We start from the raw sequence: 11,805 nt of genomic DNA, 5'->3' as shown, positions 1-11,805 counted from the left end.
TAGCAAGATAACATTGTGGACATGTCTCTTCTGGTTAAACAGGGAGTTCTCAAGACTGCCACAATGGGTTCGTTCCTCTTAACTTGTTTGATCAGCAAATCACCTTTAGTTACTCATTACACTCCCAGCCCCCTGCGAACACTCGTGCAAGGCCTCGTGCGAATCCTTGTGTGAATCTTTGTGCAAATCCTCATGCATAAATTGTAGTGCACCACACCTTATCCTCCTCCAAGCTCATGCCCCCGAACTCCACCAACTCCTCCCCAACCCCCCCCCTCACTGTGCACAACCCCCCACCCCACTCCCCAAATCCCCCCTCAACCCCCTCCCCCACCCCCCCACATGCCCACCTGCCCCCGTCCCCCCAGCTCCCTACAACAAGTCATCATGGAAATCCTCGTGTAAACCCTGGTGCAAAACCCCCTAGTATGACCCCCCCGCCCCCAAATTTCCCCTCAGACCCCTCCCCCACCACCCACACGCCCAGTGAGCCCTCATGCAAACCTCCATGTGAACCATCATGCAAGGCCTTGTGTGAACCCTCGTGCAAATCCTCGTACAAGCCCCATCATGTACTGCCACCCAACCCCCTCCCCCCTCTCCAATCCCTCTTCCCCCCCCAAACCCTTGTGTGAATCCTGGTGCAAGGCCTTGTGAGAATCCTCATGCAATTTCTTGTGTGAAACCCCTCGTGCACCATAATTCACTCCTCTTCCTTCTACCCCACCCCCAAATCCAGCATCAGTCCATCCCCCACACACCCATCCCCGTGAAATCCATGTGCAAGACCTCGTGTGAATCCTCATGCAAATCTTCATACGAGCTGCCTCACTTGCCCCCGCCCCCTCCCTCACCTCCCAAATCCCTCCTCAACCCCCCCATCCCACCCGCACCCCACAAACCCTCGTGCAAACCCTCACGTGAGCCCTCATGCGACCCCCCCTCGTGCACCACTACCCAAATAAAATCTCCGACACTCCACCTGAAACGCTGCAGCTCGTTATGGAGTACGCCTGCACCTGGACAATGCTGGGCACGGCAGGTGATGTGCAGAGTTCACTAATTACGGCAGAGCAGTTCAATGTGCAGAGTTCACTAATTACGGCAGAGCAGTTCAATGTCCTGGGCATCATCAGACCGTGCAGGAGTTCTTAAAATCCCCTCTGTGCTTGGAAAATTGCGTCGGCATCTGGAGACTCATGGATTCTTATTAGTACTGCCCCGACCTGCGAGAAGCAGCCCAGGTGTTCACCCTCCATGGCTTCGAGGAGACAACCAGGGTGTCTGCAGAGTTTCTGGAGCATTCCGATGGGTGAGTGTGACAGGAGGAGAGATCCCTTGTGCGCCCAGCGCTGGAAATACACTAATGTCGGCTTTCTAAACTATGAACCTAGTTTGGAGAGTGATAGTTTTGTTACAGACTTTGGTAACATCATGAGGCCCCTGGTACCTGCCCCGTGATGTCAGAAAGGGGAGCTCTGACTGCCCCATGATGTCACAAAGGGGGGTGTTCCTCCCTGCTGTACTATAAAAGGGGGCACGGGTGCCACGGGAGCCATCAGCGGCTGCTGGGCTCTGCAGTCTGGCGTCGTCCGGGCAGACTGCAGCCTCAGCCTCTGCCACCCCAGCAGCGTTGGGGTCCCGTCACTGGGGACGCAGGAGCTCACTGGGGATGTGCATCGCGGGCCTGTGTTGGTAACTTGGAGCCGGTGCCATGGGGCACTCCAGCGTCCCTCCCTGGCTCACCTGGCTCCGCTCCTGATGCTCGTGACGAGGCTCAGTGTGGACTCTGCCATGCGGTGGACACGGCGGCTCCAGGTAGGTGACTGCTGCACCGCACCACGCTGCATCGCAGTGTGCCGTGGCACGGGCTGGGGTGGGATGGAGTGGTGTGGCATGGCGTGGCGTGGGGGGCTGCGATGGGAGGGCTGGGAGATGCTCCTGGCTCTGGTGCTGCTTGAAAGTTTGTAGGACGGCGTGCTGGCGAGGTCCTTTGGTCTGCCATCCCAGGGGAGGTAGGGGATGGAGAACGATGCGATAGCAAAGACACAAGGGATAGTGATGGGCTAGAAATCACAAGGGCGCCCAGGAAAGGTCAGGTAGGAATTAGGCGTTCTCCCCCCATAAAGGTGATGGGTACAATAGCAAAGCTGACGTGCACTTACACCAATGCGGACAGCGTGGGCAATGAACAGAAGGAGCTGGAAGCCATTGTGCAGCAAGGATAACTGATAGAGCTGCCATCAGAGAGCTGTGGTGGAGCATGACTGGAGTGCTGCGTTGGATGGCTCTAAACGCTTCAGAAGGGCTCCGGGGAGACCTTCTAGCAGCCTTTCAGTACCTAAGGGGGCTCCAGTAGAGATGGGGAGGGACTTGATCAGGGAGTGTAGTGATAGGACGAGGGGTAATGGTTTTAAACTGAAAGAGGGGAGATTTAGATTAGATATCAGGAAGAAATTCTTTGCTGTGGTGGTGGTGAGCCCCTGGCCCAGGTTGCCCAGAGAAGCTGTGGCTGCCCCATCCCTGGAGGGGTTCAAGGCCAGGTTGAATGGGGCTTGGAGCAACCTGGGCTGGTGGGAGGTGTCCCTGCCCAGGGCAGGGCGTGGCACTGGGTGGGCTTTAAGGTCCCTTCCAACCCAAACTGTTCTGTGATTCTATGATTAATTCTATGATAGGCCAGGAAACAGAGGCGGTGGAGTGGGCCTCCATGTTAGGGAGTGTTACGAATGCCTAGAACTTAGTGATGGTGATGCTAGGGCTGAATGTTTATGGGTAAGAATCAGGGTGTAGCCTAACAGAAGCAAAAGCAGCTTAAGCGAGATCAGGAAAGAACCTCATGCATTAGCAGGCTCTCCTTTAGTGACTTTTGAGACCATTTTGCTATTGGCATTCAAAATTTTACAAAAATGAAGAAGATATCGCTGCTTGTGTTGATTGTCAAACTGGAAGATTTCTTGATATGTACTGATAGTGTGTTGAGAAGATAACAGTGCACTGGTACATATAACATTTTGCTTTTATATCTGCAAAAGGATTTCCTGAAGTCCTATGTAATTACATATTAATATACATTCTGATTTTTGGATTAGATTTTGGATCGGATTTTTGGGGTTGGATTTTTGGGGTGGATTTTGAGTTTTTTGGAATGGATTTTGTGTTTTTGGGGGGTTGGGTTTTTTGGATTGGGTTTTTTTGGGGTTGGATTTTTCATTTTTTTGAGTTGGATTTTGGGTTGGAATTTTTGGGTTGGATTTTTTTGGGTTGGATTTTGGAGTTGGATTTTTTGGGGTTTTTTGGGGGTTGGATTTTTGGCGTTGGATTCTTGGGGTTGGAGTTTTACCCTTGCACGGGCGTCTCAGGCAGTCATTGTGACATCACGGTGGCAAGGCCAGCACTGATTGTCTGGGGGTGGTGACATGGCAACTGCTGATCTATTGCTCGCAGTGGTGGGGCTGCCATCAGAAGGGACATCTTCAAGCAGGTCAGGTTCCTGCAACCCCATCCAACCTGCCCTTGAACCCTGGGATTTTGGGTTGGTTGGGTTGGATTTTGGATTTATTGAGTTTGATTTGTGTTGGATTTTGGGTTTTTTGGGTTGGATTTTTTTGGTTTGGATTTTTTGGGGTTTGGATATTTCAGGTTGGATGTTTCATTTTTTGAGTTGGATTTTGGGATGCGTTTTTGGATTGGATTGGCACAAAAAGGGCCATATGGCTGGAGATGGGTCCCACGCCCAAAGAGCCAGCAGGGAAAACTATGCCTTGTTCTAAAGCTCTTTGGGAAGCGCTTGCGTAGCCCCACAGACCTGGGGGCTGCAGGCTTTCCTGCTGCCTTCAGCCTCAAAACCACCCTTTCCCACTTGGCACCGCGCCAGGCACAAAAATGGTCATATGGCTGGAGATAGGTGCCACGCCCAAAGAGCCAGCAGGGAAAACTATGCCTTGTTCTAAAGCTCTTTGGGAACCGCTTGCGTAGCCCCACAGACCTGGGGGCTGCAGGCTTTCCTGCTGCCTTCAGCCTCAAAACCACCCTTTCCCACTTGGCGTCGCATCAGGCACCAAAATGGTCATGTGACTGGAGGTGGGTCCCCCGCCCAAAGAGCCAGCAGGGAAAACTATGCCTTGTTCTAAAGCTCTTTGGGAACCACTTGCGTAGCCCCACAGACCTGGGGGCTGCAGGCTTTCCTGCTGCCTTCAACCTCAAAACCACCCTTTCCCACTTGGCACCGTGCCAGGCCCAAAAATGTCCATATGGCTGGAGATTGGTCCCCCGCCCAAATTGCCAGCAGGGAAAACTATGCTTTGTTCTAAAGCTCTTTGGGAACCGCTTGCGTAGCCCCACAGACCTGGGGGCTGCAGGCTTTCCTGCTGCCTTCAGCCTCAAAACCACCCTTTCCCACTTGGCGTTGCATCAGGCAGCAAAATGGTCATGTGGCTGGAGGTGGGTCCCCCGCCCAAAGAGCCAGCAGGGAAAACTATGCCTTGTTCTAAAGCTCTTTGGGAACCACTTGCGTAGCCCCACACACCTGGGGGCTGCAGGCTTTCCTGCTGCCTTCAGCCTCAAAACCACCCTTTCCAACTTGGCGCCGCATCAGGCACAAAATGTCCATATGGCTGGAGATTGGTCCCACGCCCAAATTGCCAGCAGGGAAAACTATGCCTTGTTCTAAAGCTCTTTGGGAACCGCTTGCGTAGCCCCACAGACCTGGGGGCTGCAGGCTTTCCTGCTGCCTTCAGCCTCAAAACCACCCTTTCCCACTTGGCGCTGCGCCAGCCACAAAAATGGCCATATGGCTGGAGATGGGTCCCCCGCCCAAAGAGCCAGCAGGGAAAACTATGCCTTGTTCTAAAGCTCTTTGGGAACCACTTGCGTAGCCCCACAGACCTGGGGGCTGCAGGCTTTCCTGCTGCCTTCAGCCTCAAAACCACCCTTTCCCACTTGGCGCCGCATCAGGCACAAAATGTCCATATGGCTGGAGATTGGTCCCACGCCCAAATTGCCAGCAGGGAAAACTATGCCTTGTTCTAAAGCTCTTTGGGAACCGCTTGCGTAGCCCCACAGACCTGGGGGCTGCAGGCTTTCCTGCTGCCATCAGCCTAAAAACCACCCTTTCCCACTTGGCGCCGTGCCAGGCACAAAAATGGCCATATGGCTGGAGATGGGTCCCCCGCCCAAAGAGCCAGCAGGGAAAACTATGCCTTGTTCTAAAGCTCTTTGGGAACCGCTTGCGTAGCCCCACAGACCTGGGGGCTGCAGGCTTTCCTGCTGCCTTCAGCCTCAAAACCACCCTTTCCCACTCGGCGCCGCGCCAGGCACAAAAATGGCCATATGGCTGGAGAGGGGTCCCACGCCCAAAGAGCCAGCAGGGAAAACTATGCCTTGTTCTAAAGCTCTTTGGGAACCGCTTGCGTAGCCCCACAGACCTGGGGGCTGCAGGCTTTCCTGCTGCCTTCAGCCTCAAAACCACCCTTTCCCACTTGGCACCGCGCCAGGCAAAAAAATGGTCATATGGCTGGAGATGGGTCCCCTGCCCAAAGAGCCAGCAGGGAAAACTATGCCTTGTTCTAAAGCTCTTTCGGAACCGCTTGCGTGGCCCGTCACACCTTGGGGCTGCAGGCTTTCCTGCTGCCTTCAGCCTCAAAACCACCCTTTCCCACTTGGCGCTGCGGCAGGCACAAAAATGGCCATATGGCTGGAGATGGGTCCCACGCCCAAAGAGCCAGCAGGGAAAACTATGCCTTGTTCTAAAGCTCTTTGGGAACCATTTGTGTAGCCCCACACACCTTGGGGCTGCAGGCTTTCCTGCTGCCTTCAGCCTCAAAACCACCCTTTCCCACTTGGCACCGCGCCAGGCACAAAAATGGCCATATGGCTGGAGATGGGTCCCACGCCCAAAGAGCCAGCAGGGAAAACTATGCCTTGTTCTAAAGCTCTTTGGGAACCGCTTGCGTAGCCCCACAGACCTGGGGGCTGCAGGCTTTCCTGCTGCCTTCAGCCTCAAAACCACCCTTTCCCACTTGGCGCTGCGCCAGCCACAAAAATGGCCATATGGCTGGAGATGGGTCCCCCGCCCAAAGAGCCAGCAGGGAAAACTATGCCTTGTTCTAAAGCTCTTTGGGAACCACTTGCGTAGCCCCACAGACCTGGGGGCTGCAGGCTTTCCTGCTGCCTTCAGCCTCAAAACCACCCTTTCCCACTTGGCGCCGCATCAGGCACAAAATGTCCATATGGCTGGAGATTGGTCCCACGCCCAAATTGCCAGCAGGGAAAACTATGCCTTGTTCTAAAGCTCTTTGGGAACCGCTTGCGTAGCCCCACAGCCCTGGGGGCTGCAGGCTTTCCTGCTGCCATCAGCCTAAAAACCACCCTTTCCCACTTGGCGCCGCGCCAGGCACAAAAATGGCCATATGGCTGGAGATGGGTCCCACGCCCAAAGAGCCAGCAGGGAAAACTATGCCTTGTTCTAAAGCTCTTTGGGAACCGCTTGCGTAGCCCCACAGACCTGGGGGCTGCAGGCTTTCCTGCTGCCTTCAGCCTCAAAACCACCCTTTCCCACTCGGCGCCGCGCCAGGCACAAAAATGGCCATATGGCTGGAGAGGGGTCCCACGCCCAAAGAGCCAGCAGGGAAAACTATGCCTTGTTCTAAAGCTCTTTGGGAACCGCTTGCGTAGCCCCACAGACCTGGGGGCTGCAGGCTTTCCTGCTGCCTTCAGCCTCAAAACCACCCTTTCCCACTTGGCACCGCGCCAGGCAAAAAAATGGTCATATGGCTGGAGATGGGTCCCCTGCCCAAAGAGCCACCAGGGAAAACTATGCCTTGTTCTAAAGCTCTTTCGGAACCGCTTGCGTGGCCCGTCACACCTTGGGGCTGCAGGCTTTCCTGCTGCCTTCAGCCTCAAAACCACCCTTTCCCACTTGGCGCTGCGGCAGGCACAAAAATGGCCATATGGCTGGAGATGGGTCCCACGCCCAAAGAGCCAGCAGGGAAAACTGTGCCTTGTTCTAAAGCTCTTTGGGAACAATTTGTGTAGCCCCACACACCTTGGGGCTGCAGGCTTTCCTGCTGCCTTCAGCCTCAAAACCACCCTTTCCCACTTGGCACCGCGCCAGGCACAAAAATGGCCATATGGCTGGAGATGGGTCCCACGCCCAAAGAGCCAGCAGGGAAAACTATGCCTTGTTCTAAAGCTCTTTGGGAACCGCTTGCGTAGCCCCACAGACCTGGGGGCTGCAGGCTTTCCTGCTGCCTTCAGCCTCAAAACCACCCTTTCCCACTTGGCGCCTCGCCAGGCACAAAAATGGCCATATGGCTGGAGATGGGTCCCACGCCCAAAGAGCCAGCAGGGAAAACTATGCCTTGTTCTAAAGCTCTTTGGGAACCGCTTGCGTAGCCCCACAGACCTTGGGGCTGCAGGCTTTCCTGCTGCCTTCAGCCTCAAAACCACCCTTTCCCACTTGGCGCTGCGGCAGGCACAAAAATGGCCATATGGCTGGAGATGGGTCCCACGCCCAAAGAGCAAGCAGGGAAAACTATGCCTTGTTATAAAGCTCTTTGGGAACCATTTGTGTAGCCCCACACACCTTGGGGCTGCAGGCTTTCCTGCTGCCTTCAGCCTCAAAACCACCCTTTCCCACTTGGCAACGCGCCAGGCACAAAAATGGCCATATGGCTGGAGATGGGTCCCACGCCCAAAGAGCCAGCAGGGAAAACTATGCCTTGTTCTAAAGATCTTTGGGAACCGCTTGCGTAGCCCCACAGACCTGGGGGCTGCAGGCTTTCCTGCTGCCTTCAGCCTCAAAACCACCCTTTCCCACTTGGCGCCTCGCCAGGCACAAAACTGGCCATATGGCTGGAGATGGGTCCCACGCCCAAAGAGCCAGCAGGGAAAACTATGCCTTGTTCTAAAGCTCTTTGGGAAGCGCTTGCGTAGCCCCACACACCTGGGGGCTGCAGGCTTTCCTGCTGCCTTCAGCCTCAAAACCACCCTTTCCCACTTGGCGCCGCGCCAGGCACGAAAATGTCCATATGGCTGGAGATTGGTCCCACGCCCAAAAAGCCAGCAGGGAAAACTATGCCTTGTTCTAAAGCTCTTTGGAAACCGCTTGCGTATCCCCACAGACCTGGGGGCTGCAGGCTTTCCTGCTGCCTTCAGCCTCAAAACCACCCTTTCCCACTTGGCACCGCGCCAGGCACAAAAATGGCCATATGGCTGGAGATGGGTCCCACGCCCAAGGAGCCAGCAGGGAAAACTATGCCTTGTTCTAAAGCTCTTTGGGAACCGCTTGCGTAGCCCCACAGACCTGGGGGCTGCAGGCTTTCCTGCTGCCTTCAGCCTCAAAACCACCCTTTCCCACTTGGCGTCGCATCAGGCACCAAAATGGTCATGTGACTGGAGGTGGGTCCCCCACCCAAAGAGCCAGCAGGGAAAACTATGCCTTGTTCTAAAGCTCTTTGGGAACCACTTGCGTAGCCCCACAGACCTGGGGGCTGCAGGCTTTCCTGCTGCCTTCAGCCTCAAAACCACCCTTTCCCACTTGGCACCGCGCCAGGCACAAAAATGTCCATATGGCTGGAGATTGGTCCCACGCCCAAATTGCCAGCAGGGAAAACTATGCTTTGTTCTAAAGCTCTTTGGGAACCGCTTGCGTAGCCCCACAGACCTGGGGGCTGCAGGCTTTCCTGCTGCCTTCAGCCTCAAAACCACCCTTTCCCACTTGGCGTTGCATCAGGCAGCAAAATGGTCATGTGGCTGGAGGTGGGTCCCCCGCCCAAAGAGCCAGCAGGGAAAACTATGCCTTGTTCTAAAGCTCTTTGGGAACCACTTGCGTAGCCCCACACACCTGGGGGCTGCAGGCTTTCCTGCTGCCTTCAGCCTCAAAACCACCCTTTCCCACTTGGCGCCGCATCAGGCACAAAATGTCCATATGGCTGGAGATTGGTCCCACGCCGAAATTGCCAGCAGGGAAAACTATGCCTTGTTCTAAAGCTCTTTGGGAACCGCTTGCGTAGCCCCACAGACCTGGGGGCTGCAGGCTTTCCTGCTGCCTTCAGCCTCAAAACCACCCTTTCCCACTTGGCGCTGCGCCAGCCACAAAAATGGCCATATGGCTGGAGATGGGTCCCCCGCCCAAAGAGCCAGCAGGGAAAACTATGCCTTGTTCTAAAGCTCTTTGGGAACCACTTGCGTAGCCCCACAGACCTGGGGGCTGCAGGCTTTCCTGCTGCCTTCAGCCTCAAAACCACCCTTTCCCACTTGGCGCCGCATCAGGCACAAAATGTCCATATGGCTGGAGATTGGTCCCACGCCCAAATTGCCAGCAGGGAAAACTATGCCTTGTTCTAAAGCTCTTTGGGAACCGCTTGCGTAGCCCCACAGACCTGGGGGCTGCAGGCTTTCCTGCTGCCATCAGCCTAAAAACCACCCTTTCCCACTTGGCGCCGCGCCAGGCACAAAAATGGCCATATGGCTGGAGATGGGTCCCCCGCCCAAAGAGCCAGCAGGGAAAACTATGCCTTGTTCTAAAGCTCTTTGGGAACCGCTTGCGTAGCCCCACAGACCTGGGGGCTGCAGGCTTTCCTGCTGCCTTCAGCCTCAAAACCACCCTTTCCCACTCGGCGCCGCGCCAGGCACAAAAATGGCCATATGGCTGGAGAGGGGTCCCACGCCCAAAGAGCCAGCAGGGAAAACTATGCCTTGTTCTAAAGCTCTTTGGGAACCGCTTGCGTAGCCCCACAGACCTGGGGGCTGCAGGCTTTCCTGCTGCCTTCAGCCTCAAAACCACCCTTTCCCAATTGGCACCGCGCCAGTCAAAAAAATGGTCATATGGCTGGAGATGGGTCCCCTGCCCAAAGAGCCAGCAGGGAAAACTATGCCTTGTTCTAAAGCTCTTTCGGAACCGCTTGCGTGGCCCGTCACACCTTGGGGCTGCAGGCTTTCCTGCTGCCTTCAGCCTCAAAACCACCCTTTCCCACTTGGTGCCTCGCCAGCATCCAAAATTTCCATATGTGTGGAGACTTGTCCAACGCCCAAAGAGCCAGCAGGGAAAACTATGCCTTGTTCTAAAGCTCTTTGGGAACCGCTTGCGTAGCCCCACAGACCTGGGGGCTGCAGGCTTTCCTGCTGCCTTCAGCCTCAAAACCACCCTTTCCCACTTGGCGCCGCGCCAGGCACAAAAATGGCCATATGGCTGGAGATGGGTCCCCCGCCCAAAGAGCCAGCAGGGAAAACTATGCCTTGTTCTAAAGCTCTTTGGGAACCGCTTGCGTAGCCCCACAGACCTGGGGGCTGCAGGCTTTCCTGCTGCCTTCAGCCTCAAAACCACCCTTTCCCACTTGGCGCCGCGCCAGGCACAAAAATGGCCATATGGGTGGAGATGGGTCCCACGCCCAAAGAGCCAGCAGGGAAAACTATGCCTTGTTCTAAAGCTCTTTGGGAACCACTTGCGTAGCCCCACAGACCTGGGGGCTGCAGGCTTTCCTGCTGCCTTCAGCCTCAAAACCACCCTTTCCCACTTGGCACCGCGCCAGGCACAAAAATGGCCATATGGCTGGAGATTGGTCCCACGCCCAAAGAGCCAGCAGGGAAAATATGCCTTGTTCTAAAGCTCTTTGGGAACCGCTTGCGTAGCCCAACAGACCTGGGGGCTGCAGGCTTTCCTGCTGCCTTCAGCCTCAAAACCACCCTTTCCCACTTGGCGCCGCGCCAGGCACAAAAATGGCCATATGGCTGGAGATGGGTCCCACGCCCAAAGAGCCAGCAGGGAAAACTATGCCTTGTTCTAAAGCTCTTTGGGAACCACTTGCGTAGCCCCACACACCTGGGGGCTGCAGGCTTTCCTGCTGCCTTCAGCCTCAAAACCACCCTTTCCCACTTGGCACCGCGCTAGGCACAAAAATGGTCATATGGCTGGAGATAGGTGCCACGCCCAAAGAGCCAGCAGGGAAAACTATGCCTTGTTCTAAAGCTCTTTGGGAACCGCTTGCGTGGCCCGTCACACCTTGGGGCTGCAGGCTTTCCTGCTGCCTTCAGCCTCAAAACCACCCTTTCCCACTTGGCGCCTCGCCAGCATCCAAAATTTCCATATGTCTGGAGACTTGTCCAACGCCCAAAGAGCCAGCAGGGAAAACTATGCCTTGTTCTAAAGCTCTTTGGGAACCACTTGCGTAGCCCCACAGACCTTGGGGCTGCAGGCTTTCCTGCTGCCTTCAGCCTCAAAACCACCCTTTCCCACTTGGCGCTGCGGCAGGCACAAAAATGGCCATATGGCTGGAGATGGGTCCCACGCCCAAAGAGCCAGCAGGGAAAACTATGCCTTGTTCTAAAGCTCTTTGGGAACCGCTTGTGTAGCCCCACAGACCTGGGGGCTGCAGGCTTTCCTGCTGCCTTCAGCCTCCAAACCACCCTTTCCCACTTGGCGCCGCGCCAGGCACAAAAATGGCCATATATCTCTGGAGATTGGTGCCACGCCCAAAGAGCCAGCAGGGAAAACTATGCCTTGTTCTAAAGCTCTTTGGGAACCGCTTGCGTAGCCCCACAGACCTGGGGGCTGCAGGCTTTCCTGCTGCCTTCAGCCTCAAAACCACCCTTTCCCACTTGGCGCCGCGCCAGGCACAAAAATGGCCATATGGCTGGAGATGGGTGCCACGCCCAAAGAGCCAGCAGGGAAAACTATGCCTTGTTCTAAAGCTCTTTGGGAAGCGCTTGCGTAGCCCCACAGACCTGGGGGCTGCAGGCTTTCCTGCTGCCTTCAGCCTCAAAACCACCCTTTCCCACTTAGGGCCGCGCCAGGCACAAAAATGTCCA

Source organism: Rissa tridactyla, chromosome 7, assembly GCF_028500815.1.
Source record: "Rissa tridactyla isolate bRisTri1 chromosome 7, bRisTri1.patW.cur.20221130, whole genome shotgun sequence".
NCBI classification, from domain to species: domain Eukaryota; kingdom Metazoa; phylum Chordata; class Aves; order Charadriiformes; family Laridae; genus Rissa; species Rissa tridactyla.
Note: the sequence above shows the minus strand (reverse complement) of the source record.